At 38.2% G+C, this 26,641-nt stretch overlaps 1 protein-coding gene across 1 annotated transcript in view; it reads left to right on the top strand.

Annotated features, from left to right (window-relative positions):
* The window catches only part of tenm3 (teneurin transmembrane protein 3), a 517,897-nt gene that overhangs the window by 120,450 nt on the left and 370,806 nt on the right, over positions 1-26,641 (top strand). Inside the window, 1 exon segment of the mRNA XM_034688142.1 lies at positions 23,867-23,945. The gene's annotated coding sequence lies outside the window, so the exon portion shown is untranslated.

The following is a 26,641-nucleotide window of genomic DNA, read 5'->3' on the forward strand; positions in this document are numbered from 1 at the left end:
TCAGATTCATGCTTGGTAGCTCCATCTCCCCATACCCAACCCCCTATAGATGAACCAGTCCTATTGTCTATAGGGGAGGAGGTGAACAGTGTTTAGTATTTCTTTGTTTATATTTTCAAAAATGAAAAGGGTTAATTTAGAAAAGTTAAAAAAACGTGATCATTTTCCACAAAATGTCCTTTGTTTAAAAATAACAACAGCCTGCCGTCTGCATATGATGCTATCACTTTTGTTTAAGATTTTATTACAACTGATGATGTACTTTAGGATACATTATCATATGTTAGCTTTGAAATTATATTTTAACTGTAAATATGGTATTCAGCCCATTTTAATCACTCTAGCACCAAACAGTGATTCCATGTCTGCACAGTGAGTTATAGTCAGTTTTACGTTTAGGGTTGACATGGATTGTTGTAGAGAAGTGGTGGGGCCCAGAGTGATGTTTCCATGGACCCTGAAATCTCTTGCAGTGCCCCTGCTAATGCTGTCATAGTCTGAATGATCGGGCTACTGTTGATGCGACTTAAAGGGTTGTTTTTATTGAAACAGAGCATTTAAATGATCAGGCATGATTTTCTTCAAAACAACAAAAGAAAACAGACATAAAAAACACTGGAGTGAATTAACCTTCAAAAACACATTATCCCAGAAATGGATACTATTGCAACCTGAAAGAGAGGACAGGAAAAAAGCAAGAGAGAGAGAAAGAAAGAAACTTCAGTTAATGCCTCTGCTCCATCCTGCAGGAGCAGCGGATCTGCAGCAGCTTAAGGTCTTTTTTCATCAAATATTACATTAACTTTAGTCACCATAATGAGCAGCCAGGAGAGCCCTTAGTTTTACTGTGTGGTCATATAACACTGTGTGTGATCACAGGTGCAGAAAAGATTACCACTTCATTCACCTGGTAATGGGAAGAAAACATAGTGCTCAGCTCAAGAACAAACTGGTGAACTCTTCCCAAGTCCACTTTGCCGGCACAGTGTCACGAGCAATTACTGCAGCTGTGAATAAAGCCTTTAGCACAGTATGGATTACAGAACTGTATTATTGGCTGGTACAAACACAACATTTCATAAATTCAGGTCATTAAGTTTTTTTTTCAAAAGAAAGGGAAAAAAAAGAAAAAACTAGTAGAGGTGTGAAGCAAAGGGTCATATAGATGCTAGTTTTGTGCTGGGTGCAGAAATGACATTAAGGATGCAAATGTGCACATGTGAACAGCTTCCCACACTTCATCTAATAAGAGAGCATTTGAAGTTTTTGTCTTGTGGTTAGTTTCACATTTAAAAACATATTTGCATTAAAAAATCTGAAAATCTTAGTTTGACCTGCTAGTTACAGTGAAACAGACTGAGAGGAGGCAGATTGACAAGCACGCCTCAGCTGAAACAGAATGCAGGTAGTTGGTGTCCATCAAATAAATCCTGCCTCTGATCCTAGCTTACAGGTCATCAAACTGGGCACTTGTAGCCTTATGTAGCTGGAAGCAGTATGACAGTTGATGCAGACACTATTCATGGAGAAGGAGGGGACGTTAACCCAGTTCCGTTAGAGTCTACAGGAAGAGGTGGCGAGTAGTTTTCCAGTAACATAGGGTGAAATTCTGCTTTGCTGACCACAGCAAATACAAGGAAAGAATATATTACTCCAAATTCCTTCTGCTTTTATGTTGCCAGTCCCATCTCACCCATTATTTCTCCCTCTCTACAGTTTAAGCCTGTCTGCAGGTATGCCAGTGTGCTTTCTCCATAATGCACCAAGCTTTGTTCTTTGTGTTCATGTCTACACCCACCACATGCCTTACACTGGTCACTATACAAATGTTCTTTACTGCACCTCTGACTGTGCTGTCCTCTGCACCTCGCTGTTTTTCTCCACATTGTTTTCTTTAATAAATGTCCTTTTTTCAGCCTTTACCTCGCATGAGCCTCTGCTTCTCTGCAGCCAATGAACGCAATCTTGTGCACATACTTCAGAGGCAAACTGATCTTACGGCCGAATGCTGTCGTTCATGAAGTAAAAGAGTTCTTGTTTGTCTTTTATTTGGCAGAAAATTAAAAAGAGCACACAGTAAATTACACACTGATTGTGTCCTTAGTGATCATCCAGCAATTTAAGGTTTACGTCCCGAGTCTGCTTTTCATACTCCAGCTGAGACACCATGTTTGCTTTCTGATTAAAAACACACTACACAATTTGTTCTCGTTCATCTGCAGTAAGTTAGTTAGTAGTCATTGATAAGATGTAATTTAGAGCCAATAAATACAACTTATTTTAACGCTCCAAAAGAGGCTCTTTCACTGTATTTTCAGTCATAACTGCTGACTTTGTAAGCATGGATGCTTTTCTTTACTTGGTTAGGAACTGAACCTTTACTCAGTGAAAAAAACTGGCACAAAACATGTTTATTGTAATACACCTTTTCCTGCTTTTTTCAGAGTTTGACTGTTTATCCTGCAAAATTACAGCAAGATAATTATGAACATAAATTGTTTTAGCTTGCATGCTAAAAATTAATTAAATTCAATCTCATTTTCAGATTATGATCACTGGGGGTACCATGCAAGCTGAACATTGTGGTCTATCCACAAACAAATAAATAAGGATGCAGTTTTCTGCAATAAGGGAATAAGGTGTATTTTAAGGCTTGAGTAAATAAGTAATGTAATAATTATTACTGTGTATCTATTCAGATATTTTGATCTGTTACTTGTCTTGTCTTGGTTCTTTAAAAAGTGCAAAACAGTGTCAAAACTGTAAGCTGTGAAACTACACGAAGAGACCTTTCCCTGCATCGCAAATTAACTCAGAGAACACAGATAAAGCCATGAGGGCAAGAAACCTGTGTTTTTAAACCCATTGCAGATGTATCACCTTTTATTAGTCTGTCTGCGAGACTCCGCCATCAGGTCACAAACTTGGAAGCCAGGGGAAGGTAGCTAGCTTTAGCTTCTTCTATAGCCAAACTCTGCCTCCATTTCTCATTGCACTAAAACACGTATTAATGGTAGCATTTTTTTTTTTTTACTGGTCTGCAAAAAAGGAATTGGTGCTCCGCTAAACACTACTGTAACACACTGTTACTCTGCAGCTTACATCTCCTCCAGCACTCGTGCAGAGTGCTGCTACTGATGATGCTGGTTTGTGTGTGTGTGTGTGTGCGCACCTGCTGAAATAAAGTGATCCCGCAACTTCCAGAAGAAGCCATTACAGTAGAGAGAAAAAGGGTGTGTGACTTTTGGTGAAATCTTTGATGTATCAGAATAATTTAAAATAGCAACACTACTGATAATGTTCAAATGAACTTATTGAGTTTTGTTTTTAATAAACAAAAAATAATATATAAATAAACCACATAATTTATAATCACTTGCACTGTTACATTTGTTCAATGTTGAAACTAATGAGACATACAGCAATTACATACATGACTCATTATTGTATTTTTATGGAAGCCCAGGTGTGCCATTACCCCCCCCAAAAAAAAACCTGTAAATTTACAGAGTTGTAATATATTTTCAGTTGTGTCACTCGGCTTTCTTGGCTTTTAAGTTGCCCTTGAGCGAGGCATGCAGCTAGGAAGAATCTGAAGGGGTGTAGGTCGCTCCTCTAGACATGTTTGTGTGATACAACCTTGAGTTTAAAATCATAGATACACAGAAGACAAAAAAAGATCCCCGAAAAATGTAATTGATCAAACTTATGCATGTTGGCTTTATTTAGAAATATAATTTCAGAAATCAACAAAAAAATATATTGTGAATAAAGACGGCTGTATGGTCACCGTCATCCTTGGGAGTTTCGCAGTCTTGTCTCTTGAATTTATTTATTATTATTTTTAGCTCGTGAGAACCCTGTCAGAATAAAATCAGGGGGAAAAACACACCTCATTAACCGATGTCTTACTATGCGCTCGCGCTGCTCTCGCTCTCCGCCGTCACCTGTCACAGTTAGGGCACACAGTTCAAAGTCACGGCTGACCCCCCTCCACCCCACAACAACCACCCGTACCGATCCTTCATGTTGAGTGCACACACACACACACACACACACACACACACACACACACACACACACACACGTACACACACACTCAGTCGCTGTTGCGCACACGCGCAAGCCGGCACACCGGTAGAGACGTCAGGATTGGACGCAGCAGGGGATCCCCAGCATTCCGTTTCTGCCTCGCTTGGCGTATCATCATCTTTTACCGGGAGGAGATGAGCTGGCTCACACTCGCAGAGCGCAGAGGGCAGCACGAACACAGGACGCTCTCGGCTCTCCGTTTCACCGGAGCGCGCTCCTCCTCTCGCTCCTTCCCTCTCTCTCCATCTTCACATTTCGGTGCTGCAGAGACTGTTTCCCTCGCGTGTGCCGGGCAGCCGGGACAGCCTGAGGAGAGCGCGCGGAGCAAAGGGGAAAAGGTTTTTCACCTGCGGAGCGGTTTATTTCCGGAAAGAAAGGGACGCTTTGGAGTGAACATCAGCATTATTCGATCAACTCTGTCAGTTTGACTGTAGTTTTCCCGCTGTAGAGGGAGGACAGGCGACCGTTTCATCTTCTTCACTGACGGTTCATTTCACGTGTGCGCTCCTCTGACAGCCGCGCGCAGCGAACTGCCTTGGACATAGTATCCTCGAGCCCTTTTCTCTTTTCTCTCCACGCAGAGATACCTTCTGAAATTAACTCACTCTGTGACTGGAGGAAGGAAACACGCGTTTTTCTTTTTTTCAGACTTCAGCTCATCAAACCGATCAGAAAGTAAAGTAGAGGGAAGAGACGGTGCCGCAGATCTGCTGCTCGGAGTGCGCTTTTCTTATAGTGTATGTAGCAGATATTTACATCAAGATTGACGTTGAATTCTGGACAAGTGGAAGTTTGTTTCGTGGGGAAAAAAAGTAGCAGAAAAGAACAAGACAACCGGCAACACAACGGAGGTCGTAAACTAGGAGAGGAGGATCCCCGCGCCGGGACGGACAGGTAGGACAGATGAGACACACGCTGAGCATGAACAGAAATGGAAACACAGGGCAGTCATACACAATGAAACATGTTTATTTGAATATCAGAGCCCGTCTGAGCAGCAATCCGGGGTTAACCCGCATTCATTTCTACGACAGATGCCATTCTCTCCGGTAAAAAAAATGGCAGGTTATCGCTGCTTCACATGTCGATACGCATCACACTCTGCGAGGCATGTTTGAGAGCATCCAAATAAAATCCTCTGCGTTTCATATACGGACCAATAAAAACGAGCAGACACCACGTGTATAATACATTTCTAACTTTTTTAATTGGTTCCCTTGTTATTAACCCTACAGTTGGACAACACAAGAGCGAGTGAGCGGGGAGATCCTCTTTAAAAGTTGATTTTATTTCAAACTGTGCTGCGTTTTAATGACGTTTATAAGCCGAACGGAGAGCTGGTATCTGAACTTAAAGTCAATGCTTTAGATGTTGATTAAACACGCACATTACATGTACTGTATTCAGGGCAGCGATGGTTAAATTCACAGTTTTTCTGAATGGAAAACATGGCGATCTTCACGCACTTGACGTTTACTGTATATAATACAAACACACTCCTAACGTGTTACATTTTGCACATCTGGAGACATTTATGGAGACAAATTTTAGGGGAATCGTTGGCTTGTTTTTACCATGCATGTGTGTTATTTTCTTGTATTTATGGAAGGGACTTTAACGGTCAGATAATAGGAGGGGTTTGCTCTCAGAGTGAGCTGAACAAAAGAGAAAAAGGGAAACGCATGTTCACCATTTAGCTTTAAAACACATGCAAATGAAAGTGAATTTACTTGTGCTAGTCCTATGAACAAGTGCTTCATTACTATGCTGTATGTGTCAATTTTAAAGTAGTTGGTTTTGCATTATTTCAATCTTTTTCATGTAACTCCAGCCTGCTGTTTGTAAAGATATTCTGTTGTGTTTTTATGAATGTAGAGACCTTGAGAGCAGAAGTGTCGGTCACTCCTGCAGAATATAATTAAAGTAATAAATAGTGAATTGAATAACTCATAGATTAAAAATTATTCGGCCTGTAAGAGTTCCTTAAAACACTGGCTGACCACAGACACACAATATGATATGATTACCAGTTTGACCTGGTGCCTGGTATTGATTACAAACAGGACCTTTCTTTGAAACAAGATTAGTGGCATCTGTGAACTCACTACTTTTATGTTATTAAAACCTTATTCAAAGACCCTCTCTTGTGACTGTGAGGAAGGTGTGTGCAAATGGTGGGTGTGTGTGTGGGGGGGGGGGTGTGTGTGAACAAGCAAGGTGTGCACTCAGTGTGAGCATACACTCCCTTGCAGTTTCTTGCAGCTTTCTTGGGAAGTTAAGCTCCTGAATTATCTGCTCTTGCCTTCGTAACGACACCTTGGGTTTTTGTGAGCAGAGTTTTGAACAGTTTCCTCTATTTTGTCTTTTTCTGACACTGAATTTGTGGACGTACACACTGCTTCGACCTCGCATTCTATGAAAGTGTTTGATATTTTATCTCGCCTTGTCTTCTTCTGGAACAGAGAGTGCATGTCCTTGGTTTCTTCTCCTTTCCTCTGTCACAGGTACTAAAGATTATTTCTGTGCGGTTCACTTAAAATGCTTTTGAATAAGGAGAGATGATAGTGAAATTAAATTTCCTTGACTTAACTTTGCAGAAATTGCAAGTAATTGCAGCATCCATGTCCAGGAACCAGAGCTTGTGTTGTTATTGTGAAGCTCTTATTGTAACCAACATGGTGTTGTGAAAGTGAAAAGTGTTAGGTGTGACCTAAAGGAAAGTATTACCTCGACTTGTCTTTAAGGAAGCGTATAACCTTGTTATTTTGATGCTCTGCATCCCGCTGCAGGTGTCATTGATAAAATGGTTTTAATGAATGGAAGTGCAGAAGCTTGGTTGCATCATTATTTCATGCTCAAAGTGAGATGTTATGACATTTGATGTGGTCTGTCAAAAAGCAGAGGCTTACATTGGAAATTTACATTTTACGTTACTTTATTTTACAGTGTGGTAGGGGTTGTCTCATGACAATAAATCTGAAATTATTTAGTTGATTGCTTCTTTAAGTCTTTAAAATATATTTTAAAAAATGTCAGCGATACTCGTCACAATTTCTTAGACTCTTGAAACCCCCAAACTCTTGATTAAAGCTTGAGTAAATGATGCAGAAAATCATCAAATTTGTGGATTTAAAAAGCTCAAACAAGCACATTGCAAATGCTTCTTACTTGAAAAAATGACAGACATGATCTGCGCTAAAAAAATAAAAGTTTATCAGCTAATTGAGATTTATTGCGAGCTCAGCAAGAAATACTAACACCTTGTTGATGCAGCGATCTGGAAATGGACACAGTGTTTATCTGGAATGTGTCTTTCTTTATTTCTGGTTATCTGCATGCTTCTGTGCATGGTATTAACTCAACTATAGTGTCACGTATGAGTATTTTCTCTGTTTGTGGAGCTGCGTTACACAAACTGAAGTCATTCTCTGAGCTTCTCAGTCTCCTCTTGCCTCGTCTTTCTTTGTAAACTGCAGCTTTGCACAACACTGAGCTCTCACTGTACCAATGTGGAACTGGTAATTAGCTGCACCTTAAGCATAAGAATCATGCTTGTTTTGATCTAAATGTGTGAGAATGACAAATCTCACAATTCAGACCATTATTAAGTGATAACCTGGCTGAAGATGAAGAAGAAGGTAGAGTGAGTTGTGAGAGGTGTTTGCACAGTCTCTAGCAGCATACTGTCCTCCTGCTGTTAGCTCCACAGATGGCTGCAGCTCCCTCGCTGAACACCAGAAGAAGAGGAGTTATTTAAAAATATAGTACATTTATACACCGAGTGTTTTTACATTTGAATAAAAAATAGATAAAACTTTGTTTCACTTTTGTTTCACTGATGATTTCACTCTTTAAAAGTAGAATTGAGGCATATTTTACCATCATCTTTCAATGCATGTTCTTAGCAGCACTTAAACACACTGCGAACGACTCAAATCACAATTTATGACACTGAAATGTATTTTTCCTTGTTCTGCACGTAATCATTTAGTTCATCATATTACTGTATTTACTTTGAATAAACCAGGACAGCCCTCAAAACATAGGTTTAGAACATTTTATGACATATTCTTAAGTAGTGTGATGGTTATTTTTGCGTCCAATTCAACTGCATGACAAGAAGTTATTGTCAAAAATAGCAAACAGATACAGGAGTGAACATGACGGAGCAATAAAAACAAAGTGATTGAAATAACATAGAACCTCACATATGATTGAACTTTTGAAATTTGTAGTCACAATATTTTCATTCTGACTGACAGATTTTGCTCCAGAGGTTAAATCTTGAAAAAATGTATTTCAATACATCTTTAAGTAATTTGAATCCATGTTCATTTCATGTAATGTATGTGTGTGCATGCATACACACACGCACACCAGCACAAGTTGATTCAATTTGCGCAGTGTGCATGCATGTATGTATTTTTATCTCTTTATGTCCTAATAGTGTGTTGTGTGTGTGCCTTTCTGTGTGTATATTCACAATATGAGCTGTTTTTTGTGTGTATGTGTGTGTGTGTGTGTGTATGTATGTGTGTATGTGTATTAATAATTACCATGAGAGCCCTCAAACTGAAGATTTATCCGCATAGTACACACTGTTTGTGTGTGTGTGTGTGTGTGTGTGTGTGTGTGTGTGTGTGTGTGTGTGTGTGTGTGTGTGAATTATCCAGGGAGTGCTCAGACGGAGGATACAGCTGATGAAAGCTACCTGGAGCTTCATAAACAAATCTTTTGTCCTGCAATGGAGCGTGTGTGTGTGTGTGTGTGTGTGTGTGTGTGTGTGTGTGTGTGTGTGTGTGTGTGTGTGTGTGTGTGTATGTGTGTATGTGTGTGTGTACGCTAAGCTAAAATTTACTTGGATCAGTAGATTTTAGTGTTTTGCCGGGGCTGTCATACTTGTGTTTTTTTTTTTGTTGTTGTTTTTTTTGTATTTGGTGAAATTGTCTCTGATGCCAAGTGTTGAATATTGTTGAATTTAATCAAATTTTTTAACTTTAAACTTTAATTTCCCAATCGCCGAATTAACAAATTTAGAAGGAAAAACACGAGCTGACCAGCTGTACCAGTGCTGTATTTTATATTCCACAAACATCCATACTTAATTTTAGCAGCTGCAGGATTACACCTTTCGTACCAGTTCTCTGACCTGTAGGCTGTCCCAGCGTTCCCAGTATCCATCTGTTACTGGCCTGTGTATTAATTGGCTCCAAATCAGCAAGAAGAAGAAGCAGGCAGCTCAAAAATTGTAGCATACAGCTACATCTCTGAAGTGTTTTAGCTCAAGATAAGGATGTGGAATTGGATGTTGGACATACTTGCTGTAAACCGGCTTTAATTCAATGTGGTTGCGTTTAGCATATTGTAGTGAATGAACCTCAAACAATTTTCAGTAAAATTTGAACAACCAAAGTTGTGTGTTCTTAGGACAAAGATAGGAGTGCAAAAAGTGTACTGTAATTGAATGCAGGTGTGATTATGCAATCTTTACTTCACAAGTCATTCAGGGTCATGAAACTGGAGCAGCTGACAGGTTCAATGTCTTCAACTCTTCCCCGAGTACTGCACCAACTGAGTCTACACTTTCTAGATCTACAGTTTTCCCAATGGACTTTTGAAACATTCAATATCTCACAAAACCATGTAGAATAAATTTACACCATCCTCTATTTTTTACTTTTTGTTCAATAGAATTTAAAGGAAACCCTCACATATTTTCAAGTAAACACAATAATGTATTAAATACCTAATAATAACAACCTGTTGCTGCCTGACAGAAACAGGGAGGACTAAAACAGGACTATGATTTTCAAAAACTAGGCCACAGAATCTGAATGAGGATAAAGAGGATGATCTTGGCGACTTATAACCCCGTGAAATCTGACCTACAGTGGGCGGACGTGACCCGGCTGCAGGACAGCGATTTTTGCTTAATCCTGTTTGAATAAAAAACTAAAAGTACCAGGGCACCACTTACATAACTGGAATAATGTATTTCAGTTCTGTTTGAACAGATTATGAAGATACGAAGAAATGCAAAATACAAAAAAAAAAAAAAAAAAATGTTCACTCGTAACTCGGTTACTTTGTCCTATAATCTTAGAATATTCAAGGAGATTTAGCTTTAAGATGTTATTTTCTTGAAAATCTTTGAATATGAAGTTAGAAAATTATATATCACTGCAATAAAAAGTTTACATTCTATATCGTATATTTGTAAAAAAAAAAAATCTTGTATCTGATTTAATTTTGTAAAGTTGTCTTTTATGTCAGTTTTCAGAATTCTCTCTGTTTCTCCCCTTTCAATTGTTTTCCTAAATTTTACCATAACATTTTAAATATTTTTCTCTTGAATTTGTCGTTCTGGTCTCTGAATCAACATTTTTCTTGAGGATTGTTGACTTCCTGCTGTCATCTAAGAGAGTTATTTCAAACTATGCTTGTGTAAATTTGTGTGTTAATTCCTCAGTCCTGTAGCACTTTAATCTCAGAGAACATTAAAGTTTATTTTTGGAATTTTGAAACAGTAATCTTAAAAATAAAAAATAAATTTTCAAATCCCAAATGTTGCCTACCCCTTCAAACTTGTTGGATTTTTATTTTTCCAATGTTCAAGTAAATTATTGATGAAATAATGTTTCTTTTTTTCTCAAAGTTTATCAGATAAACTTCAAATCAGGGATTGTCCACAATAGAGTGGGATTACAATCCACTTAGATACTGTTCACACATAATTTCATCAAACTCAATCAGCTATTATCACCTCACTTGGACTGTTTTGAAGGGGGGAGTATTACCATAGATCCAAATGTAGCAGCAGCATTTCCAGAAGAATATAAACCATCCAAAGGCCTTCATGTTTCTAATGAAGTCTGCTGTAGTAGTAACTGCAGACTTTGGCAGAAAAAAATAGTTTTTCTCCAAAAATAGTAGAATGTGTAAAAACTGGAGATCAGGGTTGGTTTTTCATGAACTGAATCGAACATGTGCTCTGCACAACCTGCTCTAGTTGTGACATGACTCATAAGTGTGAAAAATAAAAACACATTTGTTTGATCTTTTTTAAGACTCATGCCTGCATGTGACGTAAGAATGAGCTCACCTCCTCTCTCTCTGTGATCTACACCTCCTGCGTTTGTCGGTTTAATGTTCCCCCTCTGACTTCACCGCACACCTCTCCTCAGGGAAAATCCTGCCACCATCCTTTGTGATCCTGTGTAACTGAAAATTACTCCAATAACTCCAGTCAACAGTTTTATACGCATTTAAAGCTGCAGAATATGCTGAATTGAACTGAATAAGTTTCAGTGGTCGGCACGTAGCTTAAATGATGGAGCAAATTTTTACTTTTAAGAAGCTAAAACTAAATCTATACTATTTTATTTCCTTCTTATTCTGTCATTCCCTTCTTTGTTCTGTTAAATGCAGGCAGGATGAGATGAAAAGTGAGCATTTCTGCATTCTTGGTAGATCATTCTACTCAGTCAAAGCAATTCAGACCTTATTTTTGACTTGAATATCTTGAAATACAATGTTATATCTGGACTTGTCGGATGAATACAGCTTACATTTAGTGTGATTAGATTTTTGAATACCAATAAAACAAAAGCACTTAGTAAGAATTGAGTTACTGTAGTTTAGTGAGGAAAATATAAATAATCTGTAGGAGGTTCGATGATTTAAAAAGTTAGATTTTGACACCTTTGACCTTGACTTTGACTCATTAACCCACTACTGACACTAACCCTTGGTATTGCCAGATTTTATTAATTACAAGCAAGTACTTCCTTATTTTTAGCTTTAATATTGTCGTCAAAATATCAGGACTTGTCCGATGAATGAGACTAGTAGATTATAAAATGTTTCGAAATATGTTGACGATTAATTAAACAAACAAACCCTGTAGGATTCAAGTTTTTGCAGTGCAGCAAAGAAAATAGAAGTTGCGTTGAAAATGGTGCTAGAGGACTGGTCCAGGAGTGATACTATTAGCATTTAACCATCATTTAGATATTTACACTACAAAAACTAGAGTCTTTACTATTTGTCTAATGTTGGTCAAAATATCTCATATGACTTCAAATAAGCTATATTCACTGGATACGCCCTGATAGTCCAAGATATAATGAGTAAAAATTCACAACGATATTGAAAAAAATGTTAAAAAAATATCTTCAAGTGCAGCAAAATTGTTTTGTTACTTTAAAAAAAAAAAGGAAAAAAATATATATTGTTACATTTTATTTCAACAAACTTGGAAAGATTATTCTAAAGGAATATTAAGAACAGGAATAGGATAAATTAACTTGGTAAGATTTGAAATTTTGTAGTGTATCTATAGAAACGGTGCAAACATCTTGCAAAAGAATGGTCGTAAAAAAGGCTGCTACATTACTGAGGCCAGGCCTTGAATAATCAGGTCTCAATTTATATTTTTAATGTTTAATCTTCAGTTAAATTTTAACACTGCAAAACTCAAATCTCATCTGTGAAATTCAATTAAATTTTTTTAAATTACTCCTAAAAGTTGTCAAGTTGGCCCGATAAGTGCTGATATTAACGCATTTCAAGATATTATAAGTCAATATTTTTGTTCAGAATTGATAAATTAGTAAAATTATTTACCAAAGCCAATGTCAAGAAAATGTTGCGTGTTGCATTGGCAGATAATTTTACATATTAAGATTGATCCAACCCTAGTTAATACCTCATTATATTTAAAATAAGATTTAGTTTTGGACTTGACAGGTGAATGAGGCTAATGCTTAGTTTAACGAGATATATTCCATGAAATTTTAAGAAACACACGTACCAGGATTCGGGAATTTCAGAGTAGAAATAGGCGTAAGGTTTTTGCAAGAAGATTGTCACATTAAAAAAACAAATACTAAAGACCTGGCTTTGAGTCATAGAGCCTCAACCTGGTATTTTTTAAAGTTAACCAAAAGTAATTTATTGCACTGCAAAACTCAAGTCAAAATATCCAATTACTCAGAAGATAAGAAATAAGATATAAGTCTTGTTTTATGATATTACAATAAAAAAACGGAGTTCTTAATTGCTTGTAACAGCTGCCATTGCAGAAAATCAAATGATCCTCTTTGTACTGTTTCTTCAAATTAGATGTAACATCTTGTTTTGAGAAAATAGAACAAATGCAATTGGTACAATTTGAGTTGTTGCAGTCTACAAATCATGAAACAAATATTTGAGCCTCCTCTGCAGCTTTTTTTTTACTTCGTGCTGCAGGTGTACAATCTGTTTTTTGTGTTTCAAGGGCCCAAGCGAGGACAAAAAAAATTAAGAAACCTGACAAAATGCTAATTCATACTTTATATCAACAACTTCAGACGGCCGAAGCAGGACAACACATATACTGGGTAATTCAATCATTTTTGATGTCGTAAAAATAATACCAAGAAGCCTTTTGTTCTTATGGATGAGTATTTTAGATGTGTTGTGCGCTTTGATGTCAAGAAGCACAAGTGTGTGTGTGTGTGTGTGTGTGTGTGTGTTTGTGTGTGTGTGTGTGTGTGTGCGCGCATGTCAGCTTGGTGTCAGTTGCTTCAGAAGGTCACTGCCACCCTGTGCTGAAAGTGTGGGCCTGTAGCTGACTGACTGGTTACATTAACATTCTTCCACTCCCCTTCCCTGCATCTCTCTCTCTCTCTGTCTCTCTCTCTCTCTCTCTCTCTCTCTGTCTCTCTCTCTGTCCCTCTCTCTGTCCCTCTCTCCATCCCTCTCTCTGTCCCTCTCTCTGTCCCTCTCTCTGTCCCACACACATACTCTCTTGCTGGCTGGTTGATGACATTAAAGCAGGCTCGTTGGTGCTCAGTCAGGCTTAAACTCACGATGTGTTGCCTCTGTGTGAATTTTCTCGGTGACTCAGGAGGATCAGGGAACATGGGAAGTTGAGGAAAGCGTGGGTTGGTGTGAACATACATGTTCCTGTGGACGTGTGTGCAGCGGAAAACACTTCAGTACAACTTCAGCATTGCTGAACTTTGACCTCTGCAGTCACCTTCTGCTTTCCCCCTTTGTTGGCCTTCTATTCAGTTGCCGCCTTTAATCTGAACATCAGACATGCTGGTGTCCTCTGCGTCCTTGGGTGAAGAGCACATTCTAAAAAATAATTAAATATTTCCAACATTGAATAAAAATAAAATTAAAATATGAAATGCCAAATATAAGTACAAATAGACATTTTAAAAGAAGAAGAATTTCTCAACACAACTTACCTTTTATGGATTTATAATGCTTTATTAAATGATAGGTAGCTTGCTCACACATTCTATCAGCATTTCTTTATGCTGTCTTGTGTTACCTTGTGTTTGAATGGCATACATCTGAAAATGCAGTTCAAATTCAAATTTCAAACTTTTATCATGCAGTTGGTAGATAATCAAATAATTTTTTTGTCTATTCTAGCAGCTCAAAATCTCCCAGTTTAATACAATCTCCCTCTTCACTGGAACACCTTTTTTGCTGATAGATTCTTCACAGTACAGAAAACCAAGGTCAAGTGACACAGCCCAAAGCCAAGTAAACTTAACTCCATATGAAGGTAAAATATTTAGTAACACTTTTCTGTAAATGAATTGTAAAATGGTTTTGGATCAACATTTCCAGGATTATGATCAAATCTGTTTTTTTAAATACATTTTATTTGGTTTTCCATGAAAAAATGCAAATGCATTAACGTGATTGTAATTTATTTGGAGCGCCCTCTGCTGGTGTACAAGTCAAACTTCTCCAGAGGATGTTGTGTGTGTTTTTGTTTTTGTATTCTAACAGTAGGGCCACGTGTGTAGCTCAGTTAGCAGAGCGACTCCAAGTGCAGAGGCTTTGTCCGCATTAGGATCTGACTCTGACCCTCGGCCCCTCTGCTGCATGTCCTCCCCACTCATCCAATATTTATGTCTCTCTTTAGCTGTCACACCATAAAGATGCAAACAATGTCAAAATGTATCTTGAAAAATATGAATTCACAAAGTTTCAAACTGTTGTATGAAGGGACTACAGATGTAAAATAGCTTCTCTATTGTCTCTAGCGGGTCCGTTTTTTTAGGTTACCTCTCAGTGCTTTCCACAGAATGATGCAGCAGCTGTGGCGGGGGGAGGTGGTAACAGAGATGGAGACTACTGAATATGTTAGCTGAACTTACTTTCATGTGTGTGAATTTTTCTTTAACATTATTCACCTGCAGTTTTTTATTTTTTTTAAATGTCCCTTCATTCCATTATCACATCAGGTGATCTGCAAATAGATGAGGCTTGTGATTGACGTAGTGTTTTGACGTGAGCCAAAACTAAGAGAGTGCAGAATGACGTCATCAGCAACCAGCTGCACATAATATTTAAAACAACAGTGTGAGAAGGTTCATGTGTAACATGAAATGCTGCACTTACATGAATGCACTCAGGAGGGACGTACTGAAGGACCTCTTTCTCTCCCTGATGAGCTGCATTGTGTGACAGGCGCTGCAGGCTATCCAATATTATCTACTTACTGAAGAAAAAAAAAAAAAGAAAAAAAAGGTTTGTTGGATTTACTCAATTCAATAATGGACATTGGTTGCACACAAAAATTTGCGTTGGCTGCAACTAACAGACTTGCGTTGAATCAACACAAACTATTTCTGTTCCATCAACACAAGTACTTTGTCTTGATATAAAATGATTGACATGTAAATTAAAACGCAATCATTTTACTCCTACACAGTTTGACCACTTTATTCCAACACAATTAAGTCCCTTCCTGAAAAGGATAATAAATGTAATGTTTAAAGCGCATGTTGTCATACTAATGTAACCCCAGGAATACGGCACTGGCTTCCCTTTAGTAGAGCTGACAGTTTCAAATACTTCCTTTTCCCGCTATCCATCAAACCCTTCAACACCACCCAAGCTGTCACGCTGGTTTGTCACTGTATTTGCAGTTGTTCACAGCGGTTTTTAATTATCTGTTTATTTTTGACAGTGTGAAACGTCATGATGATGGAAATAGTTATGTTCTACTGGTGCATGATTGAAAGGCACATTCCCCATATGGACATAGAAATCTGTTATCGTGTTTGTCTGCTGTTCCTGTGCATTGTTTTCAACGTTTCAGTCAAGCAGATGTGCTTTTTGATCATGAAGGAAGTTTGTCATGGTGAAACTCTGTGTTGTATACTGCTTTTATAAAGATGAAGATAATACAATCGTTTTGTTTTTTTTTATTATGAAGTGCTTTTTATTTTGTAAATATGCAGATTACAAACATCAGACTGAAGTTAAGATGTTTTTTTAAAAAAAATGACCACCAAAGATGTGGAGTGTTTCTCATACTGTGGAGAGATTTTTGTGAGTTTGTTTACTGGTTATTTATATAAACTGCTTTCTGTTTGTGTGACAAGTAACTATGGTTACATAAAGTTCCTGTTTTCGTGGGAGTGAGGGAAGTTTGTCCTAAATCTTGCTGTTGTTTTGATCCCTCCACCCTGATGAAGGAGCTTCGTTCAGCTGTTGCGTGACTTCAGATGTAGTTCACTTTGTAGCGGGGAGAAGAGAGGAGAAAGGGCCTCTGCATCCTCCAATCACTGTGAGGATGTGACAAACTGAAATTCATCCATGCACAAAAAAAAGCAAACACAACCAGTCACCTCGCTCTTGGTGTGTGTGGACAGTTGTTCTGTAAGTCCAGGGCAGTACAAAGACTCCACCTCCAATAAGAGCAGTTTTCTCTTCACAGTCCTGTAAAAAAAAACTTGTTAAGTTGAAGATTTCAGCCAACAACACTTCTTCTGATTCCTCACATCCCTGCGGTATGTCTGCTTCTTTGTGTTAGCTCACACACAGGTCACAGGAGACAGTTTATCTTATTGGGGCCACACCCACTTCCCCACAGAAGCTCTGTTGAGCAGCAAAGGAACATTCGGCTGTTTTCAAGAAGTTTGCATTTTAAATATTTCAAATATTTTACTTTGTGCAATTCAAAAACATGTTTGATAGGAGTAAAAACTGGATGTCATTTATTTAAAAAATTATGGCATAGTGTCTGGAGTTAAGGGAGGCAGACTCAGCAGTAAGTCAGCTGGACAAAAACTGCACACTGATGCACTTAAATGAAGAAGAATTGGCTGTGGTCTGATCCCCGGCCCCTCTGTGAGAGTAAATAAAGGGTTGCCTCTCCCTTAATTAATCATCAACTTAATGCACCACCCGTCCAGCATGCTAAGTGACCCCAATCAAACACACCCACGATGCTTCCTGACCAGCAGGTGCACTGGGGGTCTGGCAGCGACTTGTTGACTCGGTGTCCTTGTCACAGTCCTGACTTCAGCACTCTGACAGTTTCAAATAGTTTGAAAAGTTTGTGAAGAGCAGAGGTTTACGGACACAGAAGAATGAACGAGAAGAGAAGTTTAGAAAGCTGGCTGAGCGGTCAAAGATATAAGAGAGAGGTGATTTGACATTGAAGTTAGACACTGAACTCTCTGGTTGTAGCGACCACCAAACTGTGTTTTTGTTTGCCAGCTGTGGCTGCTGTCTTGTGTTTTGTTGACCTTTTGAATCTCCTTGTTGTCAGCTGTGTTGATGCTATAGCTGAGATAACAAACTTTGTTGCTTGATGCGTCTTCTGGCAGTATTTATACAGCTTTTTCATCATTTTCCAGTCAGTGTTGTGTTTGAATTTGATTATTTCTAATGAGGCTTTAACAAAAAAAGGTATATTTTGGAATTAACAAAGGAAGTAATATCCATCTGTAGGAAAGTAACTAGAAATGGATTGTTGGAGGATCTCTGTTGAGGAATTGAAGTCACTGGACAGATTTATGTGTTGGTGTGTAAGTTGTTATAAGGACGTCTATTTTGCTTTCTTGATTGTTATTTATTGAAGCTTATTTTTTATCCTCTTGAGCCAGCAACAGCTGTGGCTGCAGTCAACATTGTTTTGAGTGGATCGTTCCTCTATTGAATTTGTTCTTATGAACCTGATATCTCAGGAGAAACTGGAGGAAATTTGCAAAGATGTAGCAAAAAATTGCCCGCTTAGTCTCGTGATGAGCTAGTCTGAATTTGTCAAAGACCCTCGAAGATCAGTGGATTCCTTTTCAAACATTTTCTTATCCTCACAAAGCCTTTCTGAAAATATAAAAAATAGTGCTTAGAGTCATCCAGGTGAGATAATATGGAAGATGGCTGTGCGCTGCTCAGGAAAGAAATATTGTTCAGAGTGTAGAGATGCCTTCACCGTGTCAGTTTGGATTCAACTGATGGATGACCTCAGAAACCTCACCCCTTTTGTGAATCTCTTGTTCTGGTGTTCTGTGAAATGTGTCCCTGGCTTTTGAGTCTTGTTGAACAGTGAGAATTCACAATTATGCTCTGGGAGAGGTCAAGTATAAAAAGGTGAAACGCAAGTTAAACATGATTAGTGGAAATAATCTGTGATTGAGATCAAAGAAAGAGAAAAATAGAGCAGGTGACTGTATCGTCTTTACCCGCATAATAGCACAAATCTTTAGGCTGTGTTCAGGTCAAGTGCAAATATTGCTTAGTTTAATCAGTATTTATTTCTTCTTCTTTTTTAAGTTATAATTTTGGGGCATTTTCGCCTTCAATAGACAGGACAGCTGAAGAGAGACAGGAAATGTGGGGAGCAGAGAGTGGGGGAGGACATGCAACACATGGTCGAGGCTGGAATTGAGCCTGCAACCTCTACGACAAGGGCTATGGCCTCTGTATATGGGGTGCGCGCTTAGACCACTAGGCCAACGCCGCCCCTAATCAGTATTTATATTTCTGTCTTATATTATTTAGTAATTGTTGGAGCTGTAAAAGGTTAGGCCATTTTTAGTACATTTTTAGCTTGTGTGTATGCTATATTTGTATTTTCAACTTCTCTGTAATCTACTTCAGTCTTTGTCAGACACACAGTTTATCTCTATGCAACACAATTAAACTCACACAGGTGCAATTATTTAGTGTTTCGAAAATGTTTGATACGATGTTAGGGACAGTATGTCTGTCTTTTTTGCAATTGTTAGTATTGAAATGCACCAACGCTACAGAAGAACGACAGACTTACCGTCATATTCCTAACCAAAATCAAGCAAAAGAGAGAGAGAACAGCAGTGGATGAGCGAACGCTGCTAATGAATACAAAGTGGAAACTAAAGATGTTACTTTCAGATTTTCACAGCAGTTTAACTCTACAGAACTGATAGAAACATCCACACCTACACACAAACGCTCAGGGAGGAGCTGGGTGTTTTTGAAGCTGTGTTATCAAAACTGTAGTGTAGACTGATAATCGGCCTGACTGATTATCAGGGGCTGATATATATATATGGCATTTTGTCAATTAACTGTATCAGCATTAAATCTTGCAGATCACTGATATACTTTAATTATGGCTTTTTTACCTATGGCTTTGCTGCAGGTGTGTCATTCCCTCTAGGTCTGTTGTCTCTCACCACATTGTCTCACCTGAAGTCCTGCTAACTACCACTGCTACTTTTACTTACACTACCAGTCAAAAGTTTGGACACACCTTCTCATTCAATGCTTTGAAGACATCAAAACTATGAAATAACATACATGGAATTATTTGACTAACAAAAAAAGTGTTCAACAAACCAAAATGTGTTTTATATTTTAGAAGCCGACTTTTACCTTTATGACAGCTTTGCACACTCTTGGTATTCTCTCAGTCTGCTTCATGAAGCGGTCTCTTGGAATGGTTTTGAATGAACAAGTGCCATGTCAAAAGTTCATTATGTGGAATGACTTGCCTTCTTAATGTGTTTGAGACAATCAGTTGTGTTGTTCAGAAGTAGGGTTAGTACACAATGGATAGCCCTATCTGACTACAGCTGTATTCCCTGTTATGGCTAAACCATATCATATCATCGTTTGGATGTCTTCTGGATTAATCTACAATGTTGAAAACATTTAGAGTGAATAAAAACCATTGCATGAGAAGGTGTGTCCAAACTTTTGACTGTCAGTGGAGGTGAAACATCTGAGCACATGTACCACTGGTGAATACATACATGTAGTGTAAAAGGTGTACAGTTTTCATAGATAAAAACTCACCTTTATTGCTGTTGTGCATTTTAACTTATAGCAATTATTAATGATGTAGTCTGTTTCTTGAATAATAAGACCACACTCCAAATCATGACATAAATATTCTATTTTTACTGAAAATGCATATTGATTCCAAACATTGGTTATCAATCTCATGAACTACAAAAAAGTGATCTGTATCGGCCCTGAAAAACTGATATTGATCAACCCCTAATCAAAACGGGTATCAGCGTCACTTTAGGTTCCAAATTCTGGTATTGTGATAACCCTACAACAACCCTGCACACGAGTCACCATAAGCACTTGCATGGGCTGCCTGAATGTCTTAATACTTTAATACTTCATACTTCTCTAAACAGAGCACAACTCTGGTTGTCTTCTTTATGAAGCCTACAGCCTGTGTCTGCACAATAATGCACCTCATTAGTTTGTGTTGTGTCAAAGGTGTGCTGTCTGACAAACTAATTAGACTCTCTGCTGAAGAATATTTATTTAAAACCAAAGGTCAAAACCTTCATGTTGTACTAAAACTGCAAATTTCTCATACTTGAATTCTCATTCGTATTTAACTCAGCATTAACTTTATATACTTTGATTATTGTCCTTTTTTGCTTGAGTTGTTTAAAGTAATGACACGTGCGAATAATTGAATAAATAAGTTGTTCTTTTGTTGTTTTGGCTCTGAAACATCTCTACATAAAGCAAAGCAATCTATTCAGCATGCAGCTTTCATCAAAATCCAAATATTAGGTACTTATTTCCTGATTTAATTTGTTGTGGTATTCAAAGTTAATTATTAGCCGTACAGAATAATGCTAAGTTAGGATAATTAAGTCATTATTTTTTAAACCACCATGATGTTTGTGTGGAGAATACAGGATCAGGTTTAGAAAGCCAATTAAGAAAATTAAAATAGGATTATTCGTGAGATACCAAAAAATCTCTCTGAAGTAGGGGTTAACTTATATTGCATGTGGTAAACAAGAAAATATGTCTTTTTTTAAACTACGACTACTGTGTGATTTTGAGTCTCAGTTATTCTTAAATGGATAGTATGTTTCACTCTATAAATCTGTGTTAATAGAAGTTGATTGTAGTTTGTCTCAGTGACGATGCAAAGACCATGCCCCATCTGTTCATATGGAGGAGGCAGGTTTTATGACCAATACTAAAGAAAACCAGAAGGGGGAAGCGCTGGATGTTTAGGTTTTCCTCGCTGTCATGTTATCTATGTTTTTATGATTCAGTTGAGAGTCAGAGCACAGACATGGCATCATCACAATAGTGTTGTGAGAGAGTCAGCACGTAGCCTGCTCCAACTACTAAACTGGGATTGAGCCTTTGTGGTAGTTTGGTAGTTCACTAAAGTCATCAGTGTGTGTTCATCTGACTCTTCAGTGTGCTGAGATTTGAGCTTGCAGTTTAGAAATAACCTTAAAAAATATAACATCCAAACTGTCAGCTTCTATGTGGTTTAATATTCTTACCAGACTACTTTTCTTTATGTTCTCAAGGAAGTAAATGATGCTGAATAAAGATAGCTGGGTTTTCTTTATTTTTTACATTTTTTATTTGGAATCACATGAATTCACAATTGTACCAATCACATTTGTTACTTGTCATCTATAGGGATCCACCTTGTTTTTTAATGTTATAAGACATAACTTAATAAAGACAAAAACTAAAACAACCACAAAACAAAAAAAATGACTAATGACAGAACGTGGGGTGTCTGTTTCACAAGAAAATAATAAATATAAATACTTTAATACACAGAAGTATGTTTGAATACCTTAAAAAAAACAAGGTATTTTTGAGGAAATATAAGACATCTACTTAATCCACACTTCCTCAAATTTGGCTCTCTGAAGCTTCAAAGAAAAAGTAATCTGTTCCATTTAAAAAATGTCATGAATTATATCACACCAGTCATTGATAGATGTTGGGGCAGGTTTAAGCCATTTTCTGGTCATTCTCTTCCTGGCAGCTGTGCTCAATATGCCAAACAAATAAATACATTTTATATTAGTGGATGTGTCCAACAAAGAGTTGGTCCCAACTAAAAGTCACATTTGTAATAAACACCTCCCTTAGTTCTTTATGTATATCAAACCAAAAAGGGTGTATTTTGGGACAGGACCAAAACAAGTGATAATCATTAACTTGCTGACTGCCACAGTTCCTCCAACAACTGGAAAAACTTGTGTGGTGTCATTTCTGAAGTGGTGTAATAAAATATCTGATAAGACACTTCCAACCAAAAAACCTCCATGAGACTGAGCTCATTATCTTCCACTGCAGTTCACAATAATTTTCCCACATCTCCTTGGAAATACATACATTAAGTTATTTAAGATAGCTGGGTTTTCATTTCATGTGTAGAAGTTCTGAGCAAACCTGGAATTTAATTTGTTCTCAAATCTGTGAACCTCATTGTGTATGAAATAGCATTCTATGGTCATAGAGCTTATTTTTCCTTTGGACCATGTGCAAGTAAGTGGATGTTACAATTACCCCCACTCAGCCAAAGAGGCTCTGTTTGACCAAAAGCTTTTTGCAAGCAAAAAAAAAACTGTCAGGAGCTCAGAAAGAATCCAGCAAGCTGAAAATGTCTCATCCTGTTTCATAGAAAATTGTCAGTGAAACACAAAAATGTTGTAAAGCAGTGTGTCGCACTGCTACACTACATCTGATTAACCTTTAGCTCCAGTCCACTGGCTCGGTAAAGCCACTGGACTGAAACATAATGGCTGTTTTTTGTTGCTGTTATTTTGGCCATGAGCAGTGTTGTCGTTTTTATCCCTTGTTTTCCCTGATGTATGAATCAAAAATAACAGCCACACTCAGACCTGTCACAATTACAACTTGTTCGCCTCATTGCACTCATTTTGCTCAACTGTCAAATTCCCACATCAAGGGAGTTTTCAGGCAGTGTTAGAAATGATCCAGCAAACATAATAAATGAGTTCTGTTTGCACCAACTGAGTTAAAGTGGAGGAAATGTCTACCTGAGCTCAAGTTTTCAATGTTTTCAACCAAAAATGAGAGCATATTTCTTACTTTCTGAAGCAATATGACATCAGAGATTTGTGAATAACAGATCCCGTTATTTAAGTTTGAGAGTCTCCCCTAAAGGTACAGCCTAGCGTCTGACAGCTCCAGGGAAAGTTCTGCAGCAGCTGACATACAAACAAACCTCTGCTGCTTCATTTCAGTCTGTTTAAACACAGTTTCGAGTAGCTTTGCAAACAGCTGCCATACTTGTGACATGTGTATTTACTGACAAGTGCTTCCATCACATTTCTTGTTGATATTTTTGACATTTTGCAGAACTTCGTTGCCTCTGATCAGCTGACTTTGATCAGATATAAAAACTGTTTGGATGGGAACATGGCCTTTTGTTTCTCTCTTGCAAAATCAAACATTCTTCAGCATGAATTAACTATCTGGGGCCAGTTTTTCATGATTCCTAGCAGTTTCAAACCACGATAAGAAGAGTAACTGCAAAAAAGAAGTGGGGGGAAACATTTCAAAATGTGCACATGCTCAAACTATTTGGCCTAGATGCAAGACAAACTCAACAGCACTGCTGGCGTGTGCATATTGTTTCACTTTTATCAGGTTTGAACCATAATGAAATTACCCCAAATATTTACTTTCAACTAAATTAACATGTTTTTCTTTCTTTTTATTTCAGAGCTGTTTGCCTCTACAGTCCGGAACAACACGGATGCTTTGACGTAAGACTCCCCTCTGCATCACACCTGCCAACACAGGTAATGATGCATGACTGCACACACACACACACACACACACACACACACACACACACACACACACACACACACGTGCACACAGATGCACACACAAAGACATACATGCGCTATTTCTGCTGCAAGGGCTGGATGTGAGCTTCAGCTGCCAAATAGGCCGGTGTGTGTGTGTGTGTGTGTGTGTGTGTGTGTGTGTGTGTGTGTGTGTGTGTGTGTGTGTGTGTGTGTGTGTGTGTGTGTGTGTGTGTGTGTTTCACTCACAGCCCACTCGGTCCAGAGGACAACTGGCTGAGCATAGCCCTTTGGACCGTGTTGGCTCTTGTTTTTTGCACAGGGAGTTGGTGAAACTCCCAGGAAGTCGTGTATTAAACCATAAACACCCAACACACAGAGCCAGAGCACATTATTCAATTTTCATTTCATTCATGCTTCACTCTGTCAGTCGGCTCAAAGCTGCAGCTTATCACCAGCGTCCTGCACACACAGAGCAGGGAGGAGGAGGGAGGAGGAGGCTGTCTGAAAATTTTGATAAACTTTATTTTTTGGTTTTGGTTTTTTTTGTTGTTGTTTTTTTTATTTTGCTCTTAGTTGCTTTAATTCTTTGTTTTTGCAGTAGAAAGTTAGCAGCCATTATTATAGCACTTCTGCATAAATTTACATGTTTATTTTTATCAAGGCAACAGTATCTCTTGTTGGCCCGTACATACTGGGTCACTGCATGTGTTTAACAATGATACATTTGAAGCAGGAAACGCATCCTGAAAAGTTTCATGATGTTTTTCATGGCAATATTTTACTATAACATGGACGTTGCTTATTGTTTTGTTGTTTTAAGTTATATTTTTGGGCTTTCACACCTTTATCCTTTATTAATGAGGAGAGGACAGTGGTAATGACATGGGGGAAGTGGGCCGCAGGCTGTATTTGAACCCAGGCCGCCTGCTGCAAGGGCGCACAACTTAACCATTAGGCCAAGTCTGCGCCGGAGTTTTGTCTGCTTGATACCTTGGTAACAAAAAAATGAACTCCTGGGAATTTAAACTGGTAATTTTGTTACTTTTTATTTCTAGCCTGCACATTGTGCTGATAAACAAATAGTCACTAAAGACAGAGCAACATTTGAAAAACTGTTAACAATAATGAAAGAAAAACAGACATAAGAGTTAGCTCAAAATATTGTTTTGACCAGAAATAAAACTCTAAACTATTATAACATAACCCAAAGGATTTGGTTGGTGTATCTGCATTCTCAGAGTGTGCTCTCTGTATGTTCTCATTTTTGTATTTGGAACATTTTATGGGCGTGGCCTTTTTACAGTGGCTTTGAGCTCAAAGTCAACAGTTCCAAGGTTGGTGCTTATAAACATATAGAAACCGGGTGACATCCCTCTCTCCTTTCCTGTCTGATTTTTTTGTCATTGAAATTAGGGATGCACTGAAAAATCGCCCACCAAAAAGTTTTCGGCCGGAAATGGCCCATAAGTGCATTTTCGGTTTTCGGCCCGAAACACCTTTTTCACCGAAACAGAATGTTGTGATGACGCAAGCAAAAAACGCGTCTGGATTGCTTTGTGCAAAAGCGAGTCCTGCAGCGCAGATCACTAGTTCCCCGCAACATTCACTTCACACCAGTGGGTCTTAATAGAGAACATTCCCTCTCTTCTTGCCCCCTTTGAGCAGCTGACTAAAGAGATCAGCTCCTCTGATGCATCTGTAGCAGACGTTATTCCTTTAATTGCAGCACTAAAGCGTCTTCTAAGCAAAGAGGTTGAGACGGACCACGGAGTGAAAACAATGAAGAGTACACTCTTAGAGTCTGTTGGCACATATTTCACTGAGATCTATTCGGATCTCTGGACTTCATCGCGACTGTACTTGATCCACGTTACAGAGATCATTACTTGGATGTGGGAATAAAGCAGCGGGCGCAAGAAATGATCCAGGCCGCGATGGATGCAGAGAACCCGCTTGGAGACGGAGAAGCGCACAGCAGGGGAGAAGGAGAACAGAGCAGCCTAGAGGCAGGGGCGTGTCCAGAGCTTTTTGACCGGGGTGGCCCAACTGAGGCTCTCACATAGGCAGGGGTGGCCAGTGCATTTACAAATAAATAACATTTACCCTTTCTGTCTTCACAACATACTTAGTATTAAAGTATTAAACAGTTGTTATATTACCTTTGACTTAAAAAACAAACATAAAAAAGTGGCATACATCTTCTAAGCTTAATTCTTTAAGGACTTACAAAATATGTTTCTTCAAAGTCACATTTGAGGATAAAAAGCCTAGAAAATGCCTGTTCAACACAAACAGAAAATGCATGGCTTAATCTCAAATCCAAGGAGTGAAATGTTGCAACTATCCTCGGTCTCCCCACTAATAATTGGCATAATAATTTATTTTGGTGTTTCGGTTTCGGTTTTCGGCCTTGGTTTCCTCATTTACGGTATTCGGTTTTGACCAAGAAGTTTCATTGTGGTGAATCCCTAATTGAAATGTTAACAACAGTGAAGCTGGACAATGAAGAAGAGGTTTTATGACAGATGTTAGTACATTTGCTTTCCAGTCTTGTTGTACTGCAATTATGGCAACAAAAGTACCAATAGTAAAGGACTGCACTTAAACTAGGGCTGCACAATTCATTCCAATTTCATCGTGATCATGACTTTGGCCTTCAGATAATCAAAGAACCATGATTGATG

This window comes from Notolabrus celidotus, chromosome 7, assembly GCF_009762535.1.
Source record: "Notolabrus celidotus isolate fNotCel1 chromosome 7, fNotCel1.pri, whole genome shotgun sequence".
Classification (NCBI taxonomy): domain Eukaryota; kingdom Metazoa; phylum Chordata; class Actinopteri; order Labriformes; family Labridae; genus Notolabrus; species Notolabrus celidotus.